This window comes from Miniopterus natalensis, chromosome 2, assembly GCF_054644295.1.
Source record: "Miniopterus natalensis isolate mMinNat1 chromosome 2, mMinNat1.hap1, whole genome shotgun sequence".
Classification (NCBI taxonomy): Eukaryota; Metazoa; Chordata; class Mammalia; order Chiroptera; family Miniopteridae; genus Miniopterus; species Miniopterus natalensis.
In genome coordinates, this window is record NC_142082.1 from 170583212 (window position 1) to 170601435 (window position 18224).

Here is an 18224-nt window from a genome sequence, read left to right on the forward strand (position 1 = left end):
ACAAACAAAAGAGATGCATACATGTCATAAGCATTATATATGTAAAGGGTACATGCTATTTTTTTTATTTTTTTTTTAGAGCAAATAGAAATAAGAAACAAAGGGTAAATATTTTAAGGTATTGAAATAGTTATGGTGGAAGGGAAGATTAAAAAATTACTTTCTCTGGAAAAAAACCCACACAAATCTTTAAAACAAGGAAACCAGCTTTTGTCTGTTTAGGGACTTTTTCCATTTGTTCATCTGCTTTCCCTATCACCTAACATTGTACCAAATATAGTACCTAGCACCTCGTAGGAACTCAATAGTGTTTGTTAAATGAGTCAACTTGTTTTTCTGATAGCAGACATAAAAATTATAGCAAGCAATGTTGTTAAGGTACTAAAATGTACCATGGAATTTTACCATTTTTACCTCTAATGTTTGTAATTCGTACATAGCTATAGAATGATAAGTCCTGGGGTGGTGTTGGGGGAGGGAAAAAAAACTAGGATTGATGAAGCTGAAGGTATTTATACATGATCTGAAATATGTGCTTACATATTTGCTGTAGTTATGGGGGAAATGACCTTACCTACTGATTTGGAAAATACCAGAGAAATCATGATGGATAGTTCAGTGGCCCACTCTTTTTTTTAATTTATTTTTTTATTTTGTGATTGTCCAACACATAGAAACACTCTATTATTTTAAAATTTTTTCTAATTATTTCCTTGTTGGTAAATTACTTTAGGGCCTTCCTAGATGTTCTCTGTGTCAACATGACCATAACCTTGGGTTCAAAGTGTACCTAAAAGTCCAAACACTGGAGACATGAAATCTTCAGTTTTCACTTATTTACACTTAAATGATGAAACACTGTTTCAACAATAGTTGACTGTTGTGATACCTTTTTCAAAAAATCATATATCTAGAGAAAACCTTTTATATTCTTATTTAATTTTATTGAAATTCCTAACTTTACATTTATGGAAAGAATACTTTGCTCAAGAACTTAATGTTTACATAAGTAGTCTCACGGTTTATAAAACATGAACTTAAAAATAATTTAAATAAAATAAGAGCTGAGGGACTTGCTAATTGCCATCCAGCTCCTGAAACTCTGCAGTGGTTTTCTCCTGTTTATTTCCTATCTGAATGGGCTTGGGGAGGCTGTTCCTTTCACTGTAGCATATATAGCCTGCAAAGGTGTCCCATGGGAACTATTAACCACATGAAAATAGGACTTAATTTACACCATCACTATTTTATGTTTTACTTTTCTTCTCATATTTCTTAAAATTGGAGTAAAGCTACAACTCAAAATCAATTACTGAAAATTTGAAAAATGAAAACAGGGAAATATATAAATCTGCTTAACTCTAGAAAAGTTCTTGAAGTTATGGGTGTTTTTTGTGTGTTTTTTAATAATGTTTAAGAGTTAAAAGAAATTTTCTGACTTTAAAAAAATTACATAAATTAGTTTTGTTAATCTTTTTTTAAATTACTATATTGATGTAGAAAAAAATTCCATCTTTTACCTGGTATAAATTTAGTGATTTAAATAGCATCTGTTGAATGTCATTTTGAAAATGAATTGCTATTAAACTTAAATGTAAAATAACCGTTGATATTCAGCATTCCCCCATATTATAAGTTATGAATTTGTGACTCGTAGCTGCATAGTTTCCTGTAATATGTATGTACTTGTTGTAATTATTCCCTTACTGATGTTCTTGTAAATTGTCCCCACGTTTTTTCTGTAAATTAATGGATATATGAGCATCTGTTGTGTGTGTGTGTTTGCACTTTTGTAGTTACTTTTCTAAGTTGTACTTTTTGTTGTTGTTTGTTAAAGAGTGTGTGTATTTAAAATTGTTAGGCATTACCAATTCCTCTCAAAATGGTATATCAAATTAACCTCTCATAAATAGATAGTATCAGCTCCCTTTTTTTTAGCACCTTCACTAACACTGACTCTTATTTATTCTCTTAATTTTTGACCAGTATAATAGTATTTATGCATGATTGGCTAATTTCTCTCTAAAGATAGTGAAGCTAGTGTTTATTTATCTGAAGGTTTAGAATCAAGTGAGACCTTCTGAGGGTAAGCATTTAAAGTAGAGTTATCAGAAGTAGAATAGTGTACTTCAAAAAGATTTTTAATAGTAAAAATACAGTAATGTCTTATCGAAGTAAGTTGAACTTCAAAGTCATTCTTAAAAACACATGAGAATATTGATGTATGGGAAATTCTGATGAGATTTTGGGTTATATTTTTGGGGAGAAATAAAAATATTCATGTTTATGTGGAGCAAAGGTAATTATTATTAGCACACACCTAGATTAAAATGAATTCTGATTTGCACTTCTTGCCCAGTGTTTCACCGTGTCTCCCAACCCTCCCTTCCAGAAGTGCTTCTAACATATCCCTCAGTGCGCTCCCCCCAAATGCTTTAAACGTCCCCTGTTGCTGCTGAGAAGTTAAAATAACATCATGATCTGTGAGTTTGTTCAGAAATCCAGCTCTCGGTTCTCATCCCGGAGGTTCTGCTTCGCAGTGTCCGGAGTGGGCCGGGTCCCCCGAGTTTCCCGTGGGCGTGCCAGGGGCTTTGTCCACCGCGCCGAGCAAGGCCGGGGCAGGCAGCTTAGGACCTGCAAGGACGCCTCATGGCTGGGCTTCTAACGTCGCCATGGCCTCTGCCCGCCACCAAATGGGATGACCTGCCCTCTCTCAATTTGCATTCTAGGTTCCTCTGTCCCTGTACTTCCCCCGGAACACCAGTTCTCCCCTGTCCCTTCCCCCTTTGCCTTGCCCTTCGTGCCCTAAGCCAGATCACACGTCCCGGGTGGAGGCTCCCTCTCCTCCATCCCGCAGCGGCCCGGCCCGCAGCGCCGACTCACCCGCCGCCCTGCGCTCAGGGCCCGGCCTGCGCCTCACGGCCCGCGGCCCACGGGCCATTCCTCTCCGTGTCCCTCCACGCGCCCCACGGGCATTCCTCCCCGTGTCCCTCCACGCGCCCCACGGGCCATTCCTCTCCGTGTCCCTCCACGCGCCCCACGGGCCATTCCTCTCCGTGTCCCTCCACGCGCCCCACGGGCATTCCTCTCCGTGTCCCTCCAAGCGCCCCACGGGCATTCCTCTCCGTGTCCCTCCACGCGCCCCACGGGCCATTCCTCCCCGTGTCCCTCCACGCGCCCCACGGGCATTCCTCTCCGTGTCCCTCCAAGCGCCCCACGGGCCATTCCTCTCCGTGTCCCTCCACGCGCCCCACGGGCCATTCCTCCCCGTGTCCCTCCACGCGCCCCACGGGCCATTCCTCTCCGTGTCCCTCCACGCGCCCCACGGGCCATTCCTCTCCGTGTCCCTCCACGCGCCCCACGGGCCATTCCTCTCCGTGTCCCTCCACGCGCCCCACGGGCCATTCCTCTCCGTGTCCCTCCACGCGCCCCACGGGCCATTCCTCTCCGTGTCCCTCCACGCGCCCCACGGGCCATTCCTCTCCGTGTCCCTCCACGCGCCCCACGGGCCATTCCTCTCCGTGTCCCTCCACGCGCCCCACGGGCCATTCCTCTCCGTGTCCCTCCACGCGCCCCACGGGCCATTCCTCTCCGTGTCCCTCCACGCGCCCCACGGGCCATTCCTCTCCGTGTCCCTCCACGCGCCCCACGGGCCATTCCTCTCCGTGTCCCTCCACGTGCCCCACGGGCCATTCCTCTCCGTGTCCCTCCAAGCGCCTCCACATAATCAACACTGAAAAATACGCAGGTTCAGGAGCAAGTGAGAATGTAATTAGACCGCCAGGGAGCAGGTCAAAGACCACACTTCAGCCCCACGGAGCCACTTCATGACATTTCGCAACTTACTCCACTCTTGAGAGACCCCATGCTTGCGTGTTTCGGTAAATAAAGCCAAAGCTAATGCTTGCCACATATTTGGGCCTGTGACTGGCATATTGAAACCATTCTACCACACGCAGTGCTGGAGAAAGTGAATTTATACAAAAGGTGAAGTTTGAAAATTTCATTTGAAATCTAATGTTATAACCCCAAACAATTTTTCCCCAGTAGGTCTGTGCTGCTAAAGGCCAAGCTTGCTTAGCTTTCTTAAAAGAAAATTGGTTTGATGTTTAGAATAATCTCTTATCAGCAGCTACAACATAACACCGTGGTGCGATCATTAGAATAAATGTAGCATTTGTCACAGGCACAGAACCTTAAGTGCATCCGATGCCTGCGCTGTCTTCTTGCTTTATAGAACCAAATGATATAATTTAGCATAGCACTGAGTGTAACCTGGCGTGGTGTTCATAGGAATTGGGATATACTTCACGCTACTAAAAATGCTAATTTCCTGAGAATGGAAAATAGAACTCACATATATTCACCGATATTATTCAAGCTTGTCTCAAGACAAACATTAGTCACTGGAAACAGATTTTGATCATAAGGCAGGCATCTCCCTAATACTGTTCCACAGCACAGGAAAATTAGCACTACCTATTTTTTCCTCAATTCTGAAAAGCAAACACTTGGTAAGTCACCTTGGAAAAATGGAGGTGATTTATTAATTTGTCATTTTTATGGCCTGGAACCATCGTGACCAATAAAAAGACATCCATGGGACGTTATATTCCTTTCTCCTAAAGCTAGCGGCTTAGTACCTTGGCCGGCTGGCCTCCAACAGGCTTGACTGCAGAGGAGCAGGTGCGCTTCCAAAGTGTCTTTGCAAGTGTCTCAGTGCCCCCCCCCCCCCCAGCCTCCTCGGGAGACAGCTCATCTGTGCAATCCTGTGTTTCAGTCACCTCTCTTATTATGCAGATGGGGTTCAAGGCTCAGCTGGGTTCTGACTCTCCGAATGGATTGCTGGGCTCTTTGATCTCAACTGTGCACCGCATCTGTTTCATCCTTCCTGTTATGTGTAGTCTTCCAAACGCCCACTCTGGCCCTGACTCTTAAAATAAATTGATAATTACACAAACAAATAAAAATTGCTATTTAAAACTCAGCTACAAACTCTATTTTCTATTTTGGACTTCTCTCTCTCTTTCTCTTTCTTGTCATAGTAAACTTTCTTGAAAAAAATTCCCCAAAGCAATGTAATTATGTTACTCCGTAAGAGACAACCAGACTTGAGAGTATTTAACTATGTTTGTGTGAATGTGTATGTGCTCTGTAGGATCGGATTTGCATAGAAAATAAGAATGACTGACCATAACAATTTAGTAGATTGTATGGTAGCAAAAAGTGTACAACCTACTTAGAAAAATTTTCCGTAGAACTATTGAGTCCCTGTTTTGGTGGGAGTGAGGGAGACTGAATTGCAGAGAAAAGCAGTTAGAATCAGAAAGAATCCATATGGAGAATTCATAGGATTCTAGGTCACCGGATGCCAACATAACATTATTTCTTTTCAACAAATCTTTAAAACGAAATGTGTCAGTTCTTGTGTGAGGTGGGAGTGGAGGGATGTTCAGGGAACGGCAGGCATTGTTTGCTTACCCACATTGAAGCATATAAAGTTGTGATTAATTCAACCGGAAAATATCAAGTTTTTATCTCAGTAACCTTTGATAGTCTAATCTGCTGTTTTGGAGACTGGTATGAATTCTTTTTTATTTTTAATTCCCTATGAATCTTCATTTATCTTGAAGTGTACCATGATCTTGTGACGATAATGTAAGGCCAAAGCTGTCAGAATAATTTCAGCTGAGCAAAAAGCTGATGTTTCCTAAGAGCCAGGAGCCCTGGAGAGGGTCATGAAAAGGTCTTTTTTTCAAGAGAAAGAATATTGTGATGTGACCTTTTAGTCTATTAAACATGTCTTTATCCCAACTTATATGCACTAAAAAATCCTAATAATTATTAGTAAAATATCAGAATAAACATTTTCCTTAGAAACAATTAGAGATAAAATATATAAAGAATTTGATCTCTACAGCATAATTAAAATATTACTATTTTTAAAATATTTAGCTAACTTTCTTTCACTCAAACGTATCTCTCAGTCACCCGCCTGGTGCCCTACTCTGAACTGGGGAGATTTTCTTCACTGTTTATGTACTTTCCATATGGAATCTGAGAATAACTGCAGGAAAGTCACCCATCCCTCTTTAGGCAGAACTACTGTGAGACCCGCTAAAGACGGTGTTACTCTTCTCTACTCAGTTCCTCTTACCTTGCCGCCCACTGGGGTATGCTTTCTGTTTGTTTGTTTGTTTGTTTATATGTTGCAATAGAAACGAAGAGACCTCAAAAGCAGCCAAGGTAAGATGCTTCCAGTGTACCTCAGTTAACTTCCCTGATTTTATTTGCTTTCGTTTCTTATCACACACCTGATTGCTGTGTCCCTTCTATAAAACTGAAACAAAAATGCCTACACTCCTAGTCTATAATGACTCTGTGCTGCTTGAACTTCTGAAAAGTACAGTTTTGCCTTGCCCTCATGAAATGGATCGGCACAAACCAAAATCTCATTTTTCCCCCATGCGCCTTTTTGTGTGTGCGTGCTTTATAAGTCTTTAAAAGCTTCAGTTTGTGTTAGAATAATGACTGTCTGGTTCACTGATGTGACTAACTCCCAGGACAGTGCAGCTTACCATATTGGAATTTGTTTAAAAGATACTAAATTGTGCCCTGGCCAGGTAGCTCAGTTGGTTAGAGTATCGTCCCGATATACCAAGGTTGTAGGTTTAATCCTTTGAATTAACCAGTGAGTGCATAAATAAGTGGAACAATAAATTAATGTTTAAATGATACAAAATAGCTACCTACATATTTCCTTGTGTTCATCCATTCTCACCCATATCCATTCTTAACTTACTTGCTTATTTCCTCTAATAGTAATTAGGTAATTCATTTGAACTCCATTTTTCTATCTAAATGTGGAAAGTGATTTTCTTACATGATGTTCAAGAGACTCACTCATATTGCGAGTCTTGGTGGAGATATGGCTCCTGACATTAACCCTTTTCGGGCTCTCTGATCATGCTTTGGGTCTATGACTGCAAAGCGTGACCTCAATTCTTGAACATCTCTTACACCTATAAACTTCCAGAGAACCAGACTCAGCTCCCAGAACTTACCCAGGGCTATCATACTTTTAAAGTCTGAATGATCCATTAGTGGATCATGAAATCTACTTAGTAGAAAAGGGGTAAGAGGAAGAATATCAAAGTGCATTGCATGTGGTAAGAGTAAGTATTGTTTCACGAACACACTTTTTTCAAAAATATTTTGAATGCATATGTGGTAGTTGGTTGTGTTGTAAATATTTCCTTGCCATGAATCCACTCAAAAAAGAAAAAAGAAAGCCTGTCAACAGAACAAAATTAAAACTAAGTTGGCCGCATAGCCTCCAGTAAGCTTTTGCCCTGATGCTGGGTTTTAGAATTTAGAGTAGTGTTTTACTGTATGCAAATTCTATTATTGTTTTTTTACCAGTTATCCTTAAGCAAATCAAAAGAATCAGCTCATAGCAATAGAAATAATGGAGGCTTAGCTAATATTTCCAGAATTGTTGAGTCAGGACACATCAGTTTACCGAGGATATAATATTCTTACTGATTAAACCGTTTAGCTTTAAGTAGTTGTTTTAGAAACAGCTATGAATATTTAGTTCCACAAGAGAAGCATACAGATCACAGAAAAAAGGATTTTGTTAATACCTTATTTTGTAGTTGGGCCAAACAGAATGTCTATAAACTACGACTGTGTACTTGTGTTATAACAAGAAAGGAAATAACAGTCATCACTCTTCTAAAATATCTCAAGGCTAAAATCTTTGCCTTTTCACTTAAAAAGTCTCCATAAATATGACCCTTCCATTATGAATGATACAATCAAGTGTTTTTTTCTTTGCTTTGTATCCACCAGGACTTAGGGGAAATTGTAGCTGTACCTTTATTGTGCACTAGTGTTTTATCAGCAAGGTAAGCATGAGAGAGAGAGAGAGAGAATACATATATAATTCATTTGCCCCATAAGAAAGTGGTTTACTATTCACTGCGCTCATTACCAAGGCTGTCCTTCTTACTCTCTGTCAAGTCCACGGTGGTGTGTAACCCGGGTGCTCTGCTACCAGCAGCAGCAGCCTCGGCTCAGAGCCTGCCAGACATGGGGAGAGTCAGGCTCCACCCCAGACCCACTCAATCAAAACCTGCATTTTAACACGATCCCCATGTGGTTTACATGATCACGAGCGTTGGAGAATTGCTGATCTATAAGATAAGTATTACCAGTTGCTATATAGACTTGTATTCATTTCATGGGTAATATTTGCTGTGGGGGGAAAAAATTAGCACGTGGAAAGAACCAGTAATTTTTCATACCCTAGAGCTGCAACTGACCATCTAATGGAGTTTAAAATTAACGATGATGACAGTGACAATGCCGCTGATGAGAGGACCCATTATCAAGTGCTCCCAAGTGTTGACCGTTGTGTCTGGTGCATTAACTAACCCATTTAACCAACATCTTTCCCCTCTGAGCTCAGTGCTGTTTTACTGGCGAGGCAACAGGAGCCACAGGTTGCCTGAGATCGCCCGCTGGGGAGCCAGGCATTCCGATGCATATTATCTGTGCTTGGTAGTTGTCCTTCTAGGTGTAGAAAAGACTGTCGGTTTCAAATAGGGAGAAAATGTGTTACTTGGAAGATTCCTATGAAGGTGTCGGTGGACATTTGTTTAGATGATGCTTATGATTAGCAATGAGTTCTCAAAGTTTTAAGCCCACCCCAAACTTTAAGGTGATCAGTTCACAATTTATTACATATCAGGTGTATGTGCTATGTTCTGTCTTGTGTGCCACCAGAAGCCCTTGGCTTTGCACATTCTGCTGGCATTTGGGAACTTAGCCTTGAGACTAAAGTGCCTGTCTGAGGACAAACATTTATGCATCTGGAACATGTAGAGAGAGCTCCTTACTTGAAATGACTCTAGAATTGTACAGGATGTGGGAATGCAGTTAGTGTCTCTTGTGCTGAATAAAATCCTTTCTAAAGAAGACATCCTTTGAGAAAGGAGATGCTGTAGGAATATCTACTGTTTCACATTTATTGGGTGAGGAAGATTAACTCCTGCAACAAATTCAATTGAAAATAGCCTTGAAATGAGAGTTCAAAGCAGAAGGTAGTGAGGTCATGGTATGGTTCAGAAAATCAGCCCTGTGTATCCTGTGGACCACGGGGCAGACATGAGCTGGTGAGTTGTGTCCACTAGCATGGGAAAGTGGAGGCTTCCAGGCTTTTTTATAAAGAAACTGAAATATACTGGTTGCATATTTAAGTAGGGATAATGCATTTTTTAAGGTGAAATTTGGTCACTTCTGCTCTCTCAAGCCCCAGTTTCCCTGCTGAAGCAACCATTGTTAGCTGCTTCTTGTGTGTTCTCCAGAGATATTCTCTAAATGTAAAACATTATGTACAAATCCTTATTAAACAAAATGATAACATCCGATGCACGTGGTTCTGCATCATTCTTTCCCTTAAAATGTATCATAGAAATAATTTCGTATCAGTACTTCGTCCATTTGACGGCCGCACGGCATTCCCCAGTACGGCTGTGCCTCACTTAACCTGTTACCTTGCGTGACTTTGTACACCCTTCTCAGTCTTTTGCTATTACAAATAGCGCTGCAGTGAAGACCTTGTCCACCTATTGGCAAACACATGTGAATATATGTGTTCTGCCGTCTTCGCAAAGTCCTGATGTAATTTTACTAAATACTAGCTAAACAATGAGGGAGAAATGACCAATGAGCATAGGAGGCAGGAGTAATAACCGTAATTGCAAACGTTAGTTACTATGTGGTGAGTTCTTGATAGTAGTCATTTAATTCTTATTACTCTATGGGGAAGTTTTTACTATTGTTGTGGTTGTTATTAATTATTTAAGTGAGAAAACCAGGATCTGAATTGACCCAAAAGCTAGATTCTGGATCCCCGGCTCCTATTGCCGGGCTGCCCTGCTTCCCAGCCGTTCCACTGCCACTTTCGGAGTCACAGGGCATTTAGTGGACACCTACGATGTGCTAAGCAATTGGCCTGTATTATTTAATGTTTACAATAGCATTACAAGGTATTGTGATTTTTTTAACAGAGCCTCAATGAGATTTAATCAGTTCTCCAAAGTGCCAGAGCTAGGAAGGCAGGAGCCAGGAATGGCATGGAAACAGGACGTCTCACTCCTGAGACCACAGTATAGCAGAAACAGGAATTTAGGCTTTTGAATTTATATCCAGCAGGCTGGAAGGCAGAAATGAAATGAATATACGTATGAGACTTAATTTAATGTATTCAAGTGATCAGAGGGATTAAGAAGGGCTGCTGCAGAGGCCCACGGGAGACGGTCGGTGGCACACCTGTAACACCATCAGTGGCAGAGTGGACTAGTGGCCTGCACGGATCCACATGCTTCTCCGTGGACAGTGTCTCCACGTCTAGATTGCTTTGTTCTCACTACTTCCATCGTTACAAAACCCCACTCCCATACATTGTATTTATATAACAAACACTCATGACATGTGGCATGCCCTAGAGAAAGGTGGCGCTGCTCTGAGTTGGAATTTGTGCCCATGGGGAGCAGAAATCAGCAAGTGCCCACCCTGGAAAATAAAAGAAGCAGCACTGAGGTTCCTCATGGTATCGATTTTTCCAGGTCCATTTCTTCTGTCTCAACTTAGTTTTTCTACCATTGCCTCATTTCATTCCTCCACTTTTATGTAACGTTTCACAGAAAAAGTAAAAGATGCTGTAAGTATGGAAAGACATGTCGGGACTGTTTATTTGGTCATTAGAGTAAAGATAATGACCCAGCTACGTAATGAGCATTTACTGCAGGTCAGGCAATATGCAAAAGGTTTTATATGCATTATCTAGTTTAATACCAAAGCCCTCTCAGGAGGATATTATTATGATTTTTGTTCTCATTTTACAGATTTTTTTTTTAACTTCTAAGTTTTTGAAATGAACAGTTATTATGGTGTTAAGGCCTGCCTTTGTAAAAGAAGAAAATACTTTCTAACCCCACAGAACATCTCTATTTTTGCATTTCTCCTTCCCGTCTTTGTCCAAATGTACTCAGCGATCAACATATGTACAGTTCTGTATTCTGCTTTTTTCATTCAGTATAGTCGTAAGAAGTTGGCTTTCTCAGTCATCCTCATTGTCACATAATGACTGCATACGAGTAATTGCCATAATTTCTTTAATAATTTCCCTCACTGGGGACACTAGGTTGTTTCCATTTTCTCTTATAGATAGAACTGCAATGAGAAATTTGGTGTACGTAATATATTTTATTCTCTTTGCATTTCCTAGGAGAAAGTCCTTTGTTCAGTCAAAGACTAAAGACCTTTTTGACTGACTCAAACTTTCGGAGTTATAATTATTTTCATGGGAGCAAATAGTGAGCATTATTGATACACTTATTTTGTAATCGTAAAGGAAATGCCTATTTTGAACTCTTTGTAGATATGAACTGTTTTTCAGTATTTAAATGGTATAATATGAATGAATATATGCTAATTGATGTACAGCAATCAACATAGGCCTGATGAGTTTTGGGGTTTTTTTTTTGCATTATTTCATTTTAGAAGTAGGTGAATTGGGCTTGGAGGAATACAGTGTGTACTACAAAAGTATTCAATCTTCATCAATAAGTGTTTCTTGAGAAACTACTATGAGCCGGGCCCCATGATCGTCACCGGGTTTATGAGGGTGCCTGTGACGGGCACAGCTCGTTCCCTGGCAGAGCGTTACTAAGCTCTCACCCAGCGGGCTTCTGCCTTGACGTTGTGCCACATCACACTCTCATCCTCTCACACTTCTGACTCTCTCTTTTGCTTTGTGGGCTCCGACTCATTTCTTAACATCAGTGTAAGAAATAAAGGATAAAGAATATCTTACTTTCAGAGAGAGATATACATGTATATAATTTCTAAGAATTCCTGAAACCATATCTTCCCCCTCCCATCTCTGTGCTGGGACTTAAGAAACCCTTGTATCTCCCCAGGATGAAAGTATTTTGCTCTGTAGTTTGAAAATCCTTAAATCGCCTTTACCCCGTGACATGTATCTTATATTGCATCTCGACGCATTGATCTTTTCAGCACTTTAGGCCAAATAAACCAAGTGCAGGGACTTCGGATCCTCCATTACAGGAACATCCTCATGTGAAAATAAAATGTAAATTTAGGGTACACACCATGGTCTGTTGATACCCTACACTATAACTGCATTTTTCAAAGGTAGTGATAACCATTTTGGTCCCTTTATGGAGCCAAATATATAGAATTCCTATGTAAATACACTTTAAAATGATTGCACTTTAACTTTCCACTGAAATCTTCCATCCCTGAAAGACCTACTAATTTATCGATAAACATGACTTTATTATCATGTTGTATATTACTCTTTTTCAACTCTGCAGTGCATAATTTTTACCTCACTGGTGCTTAACATTTCAGTGGGGGAAAATATCATTTAGTAAATATGACATTGGCTTAGTGGCTTACTATGCAGATCAAGCTTTTTACGGATCAATTGAATGTTTCACTACCAAAAATGTTATATCATTTTATGGGAATGTTATGCATGTTACCTAATATGCATTTAACTTTCTGTAAATTCATTTTACGTATTTGTGTGTATATCTACCTATGGATCAATTGATTGATAGATTTACATTTCTGTATGATTCCAATGGACTGATTTTTTTCAGAGGAAAATTTGTATTAGGATGTAAAGAAAAATATCTCTCAATCCAAAGTTGTATAAATGATTTTTAACTGAGATACCCAAATTAGTTTCTCATATTATCCTGTATAAATGTGATTTGAACTTTTATGTGAGGATATGTTCCAGAAATTGAAATTTATAGAGTACAGTTCTTGATGAAAAAGGGATGGGTGGAGACAATGATGTCAGAATGCCACTTGTATGGGTTGACGTAAGGCTACTTAGCCATGAAGCTGGCTCCTCTGGGTAACAATCTGCCCATCGATATTACCAAGGAGGCACAGAGGTGGGAAAGAAAATACAAAGGCATCTGAAAAAAGAACTCGGATAGATTTCCAAAAATTCTCCTTATATTTCTAATATCCCATATCCTTAACACGGCTTGAAGCCCTCCCTGTTGGCGACCTTGCACTTAGCCCACTGTTTGAACTCAGACCCTGGGAACCACATGTCTGAGAGCCGAATGTATTCGTGGTCCCAAATCAATCTTGTCACTGCTCGGAAAGCAATGCAAGGTAATAAGTGGCGTTCACCTGATTGCTTTCCTGCCCGGAGACAGCTGGTGACACGTGTCTTCCTGATAACCGGGAGTTTCAGATCTAAGGCAGGGATAAGGGGGAGCAAGGAGCTCGAAGAATCTAAATTTGACAGTCGGTGGCTGAGGAGAGGGTCAGCAGGGATAGAATCTGTGACACGGATGAGACGGGAACAAAATTTATCTGCTCTGGTTGCGGTGATTAGATGTCTCTTTGTCTGGCTTTCCTACAGCGGTTGACTGATTGTACCCGCCAGCTGGCTAATATCATAATTAACAAAGTTGCTACTACGTCGGCAAAGTTTAATCGAAAAATTTGCCGGTGATATGATGGCATTGTCACAAAGATCACAAGGGACACCGAGTCGACTTTTGCTCAAGGTGGAACGGCAGAGCTGTGTAGGCAAGAGGAGCAATCGCAAACTTGTTCACTCAAAGGTATGTTTCTTTCATAATTCCACAGCCTGGGATTTCTTATTAAGGTTTTTTTGTGTGTGATGGTTGGTGAGTTCTGTTTTGTTACGTGACCACAGTGATTCACAAAAAGATCCATATGCTTCTTGAATATGTAGAGCATATTCTCTGAAAGCTTTGGGTTTTTTTTCTCAATCTGGAAATTCAGAAATATAATGAAATAGCTTTCGATACTGAGAGTTTCCCCATCGTTGTGTCTAGCTCATCTTTTTTTTTAAATTGATCTTTATTGTTGAAAGTATTACTGATCTTTATCAGGTTTTAGAATAACTATTTGGTAACAAATGTCAGTTGAACGTTTATATCACGAAACATTCGATGTAGTTTGCTCAGCAGCGTAACAGCCCTTGCTCTGCCTCGTTCTGTCTTGTCAGCCTAGTTACAGGAGCAAAAAAAACGAGCATAATTATGGGAGGTGCAGAGGTTCTATTTGAGTTTCAAGAAATGCTCAGAGTGAGGGACGAGAGGACTGAAGTCTTGATTTTAATTAAACAAAGTAATTGGGGCTTTTGACAACATTTAGAGGGCCTGGTAGTTCTTGAAATGATGTGCTGCTCCCCAGTGCCAGTCTGGCCATTGACTGTTATACCTGTATTTTCTTTTCACTGTGATTTGCTCTGCTTGGTTGAATATTCAAGCTCTGGGGAGTTTCCCAAATTATAGCCGTGGCATATTGCTAATGAATGAACGTGAGTGTCGGGGAAAGGGGCATGTCTGTGTATGTGCCCGTGCGCTTCCTCCGAGCACAGAGACAGGAAGCATCTTAAAAATGTGCAGAAGGCAAAGTTTGGCTTATTAATGCTGTGTCACACCACTGCTCCGATACCGAGGCAATCAATCTGCTATGTAATTGAAGACATGCGTTAAGGCTCTTTTATTTCCCCCGTGTGGTCATCCAGGCCACTATATCATGGCAAAAAAAAACCAACCCAACGATTCATTTTTTTGCCCGTTGCTTTTTGTCTTCTGTGTTAATAACAGGGTTTAAACATCATGAAATAGCATTTTGGAAACAAATTAATTTGTAGCATGTATATTTTTAATAAGCCCATTTAAACTTTCTCGTGGTTTTATGCTTAACCATGGGGGACCGGTGGTTTGAATATACTCGTCTTAAAATTTGACAGTCAAATTTTAAAAGTGAATCATGTTATGGGATTGTGAATTTTAGAATCTTTAAGTGTCCAGGTAATTTTTTAAAACCTGCGTATTGAAATTGTGCTTAAAATTTGACGCACATTTTTAGGCTTTTCTAAAATTGAATGACATTGATAAAAAAAAGCTGAACATGAAGGTTTAAATAATTATTTGATTGGATTCCGGACATCATTTTCAGAAGAGAATGTTATTCTCATGACAGATACTCTCTCTTTTTTTGTTTGACTTTGCATCTCTCCCTTCTAGCGTCCAGTATATAATAGGCACGGAATATATATTCATTCAGTGAATGAATTAATGAACTTAAGTCTTTCTACTGCTATGCAAATATGGTTAACATTTGCCTCCTCCAGATCAATAATAACTCTTGTACGTGGTAAACATTATGGACAGAAACAAGTAGATGAATAGTATAATACAGACAATACGGAGGATTAAGTTCCTAAAATAATATAATGTTGTTTTAACCTAAACCTCCATAATGTTTTGTGTAATTGAGATTTGCTATTGTATAAACTCAGTTGGAGTAGCGAAGGTCTATGAGGATTAGAAAGGGCCTGGAAAGTGGTTCACAGCTAATGCACCCGTTCCTTTAAACAGGATTATCTCCTGAGATGTGTAGAAATGAACTCTCGTCAGAGTTTCAAAGGAATTAATATATTTTGGTAAAATGTGCTAATGTAAAGAGTTAGAAGATTAGTGGCACGTAATGAAAGCAATGCATTCTTTCCCATGGAAATAGGAATGTAATAAATGTCCTGCAGGTGATTGGGGCTGCAGCAATTTTATTGGAGATTAAAGTTTGATTGACCTTTGCTAGGGTGATTAACCCTTCTGAAATTAAAAGCCAGAGCTGAATTATTCTGGCCAATTTAAATGCAAACATTGAGCAGGTCGTATGTCATTCAAACAATAATAATAAAAAGCCCTCCTATTTTAATTTTCAATTTTGCACGTCTAAATGGGATGCTGTTTGGAAGCATCGTAGCTCTGGCAAGAGTATCTCGATGGCAGAGAATATACAATAATGTATAGATCATTGGGAGCACGTGGGAAGAGTTCCAGGCTCCCCCCATTCCAAACATCAAAACCTCCACCCCAACAAAAACAGGGAGCCTGAGAGCAGTCTGCACGTACTGAAAGTGCATGATCTCATTCGAAAATCATCTAAGAATATTCTGAAAAGGTTAGGAATAAATAATATTCGAATCCAATGCCAACCACCCGAACTGCATATTATACCCGTGTTTAATCTATATGCTGTCTCCTGAAAGTGGGGGCGTGTGGTACGGTTGCTTATGAAGCTGTTCATAAAAGTTGATTGTTTCTGATGTCTGGAATTTCATTGCCTATGATCTCTGATAGTCTGTGAATATATTCAGTATTTCCATTAAGTTAAAAAATGTCACAGGAGGAGCAAACTCTAGTTATTTACAGAGCCATTTAATGGTTTGGTTTTATTTTTCTTCATTAAATTTTCTTGAAGCCTTTGAAAAGTTGCATATTCACATCGCTTCAAAAAACTGTTTCCATTTTTCATATCATATTAAATTTTTTTTATTGCTAAGTCAGTGAATATTTTTAGATTTAGGTCCCACCACGGAGAGAGCGCATCTCCCTTTTATGTGTCTGTGGACTATTAAAATGATAATAAAGGCCCTCTCCATTCCATATGTAATTTATTTCTCTCTCTTTTCATCAAAGAATTCACTCCGGATGTGTCGAGGTAGAAAAGTCCAAGGTATTATAGTGTAAAAATTAAGAAGCCCCAGGTACTACAGTTTATTTTTGCACAAGCTTTTCATGTACTCTTTTAACATCCCTTTCAAAGATAGGTTTCTACTCCAGGCTTATGAAGAAAGTCACAGATGCAAAACTTGTGATAGAGTGACTGAGATTATTCCACTGGCAAAGTGACTCCAGCATCCTCCAGAGAGCTGGATGATACCTTGCCGCGTAGATTAATAACGTTTAACTAAGACCTGTTTGCTGTCAGGATAATTTCCTAATTCTTAATCACGGGGCAAGAATGTGACTGCAAATTGTAAACATATACGTTGTTCTGTACCTTGCCTGATAAAGTATAGATTATCAGCTTTAGCTTTGGTACGCTGAATTATCAAACTTTTTTTAAAAAATCCAGTTGTTCCATGATAATACTACTTTTCTTATTAATGATAATTTTCAGTAAAAAGTAAACACTGCCTCTAAATTAAAGCCCTAAAATAAGCACTATTAAGTCTTCAGATAGAATCCAATAATCTCCTCTGATTTGTTTATTTTCATTTTACCTCTCACCAGAACTAAATTAAAATCATTTTGGGCATTAAAACTTATTGGAACGCAACATGCTGTAAGCACAGAAAGCTGCGCCGGGCTCGCCAGCAGCCGTCTTTTCCGCAGCGGAGAATCGTGGCCCGAGAGGGGAAATGCCCACTGTCTTCACGTAGGAAAAAGAACTGGTGCAAGAGCAGAGACACATAAGACGATGTTTTGTTAAATCCAAATCCAATCATTTGTTTCGCTTTAGTGTGCTTAGAAGACATTTTTATTTCTTTATAGCCTTTGTTTCTGGCGGCCTGTCCCCTCCGATCCATCCAGTTCCAGGTCTGACATCTTCCCTTACAGTTGTGAAGTCACAGTCTCTGCCATTAACAAGCCAAAATTAACCTGTTTGATGTTTTTATGACGGCATATTATGGTTGGAGTCCTTCTGTTTCAAAAGCAGGCTGCTTAAAAAATGACCAGTGGTGTCCTTTTATCCATTGCATATTGTTTGTGAGCCAACAATTGAATTCCACTAAAAATTTAGAGTAGGCCGACCATCAGCAATTTAATCGTACCGGGCTAAAGAGAGCTAACAACTGAGAAATTCAAGGATTTTCAGGGGTTTTAGTCAAAAAGTAGTCACTTGTGCATTTTCCAAGATAGTATTCTCTTTAATTCTAGAATAAAATTGTTTGAGTAATTTTGGTCGCATGAATTGTTTCTTGTCATTTGCTTGACAAGTTAAAGAAGTGTAGCGATGTATCGATGCATTCACGCTATTTGTATGAAAATTACCGATCGCCTGTCCATATTATTTTGGAATCTGGAGAACTGCTTGATAAGATAACTGACTAAAATGCCTTTAGCATGAGTGTTTCTGGAGCCATCGCTGACTGACCTTTCAGCAGGTGTTTCCTGAGCACCTCGCATGTTCCAGGCATCCCCTCCAACCCAGCGAGGTGGGCCTCTGAGCCCCGGCTATGGACCAGGAACAGACTCGGGGAGAGTCACTTGCCAGAAGTGAGACAGCCAGTCGGTGGCACAGCCTAGGTGGGAAGATGGCCCCATAGTTAA

The 18224-nt window shown here is 40.0% G+C and overlaps 1 long non-coding RNA gene across 2 annotated transcripts in view; it reads left to right on the top strand.

The window, feature by feature from the left end:
- LOC107544085 (uncharacterized) overlaps window positions 1-18224 on the top strand; it is a 52952-nt gene that overhangs the window by 19780 nt on the left and 14948 nt on the right. For both annotated transcript variants that reach the window (XR_001603865.2, XR_015714007.1), the window contains one exon: window positions 13484-13688. This is a non-coding gene — a long non-coding RNA (uncharacterized LOC107544085). The remainder of the gene's footprint in view (window positions 1-13483; window positions 13689-18224) is intronic.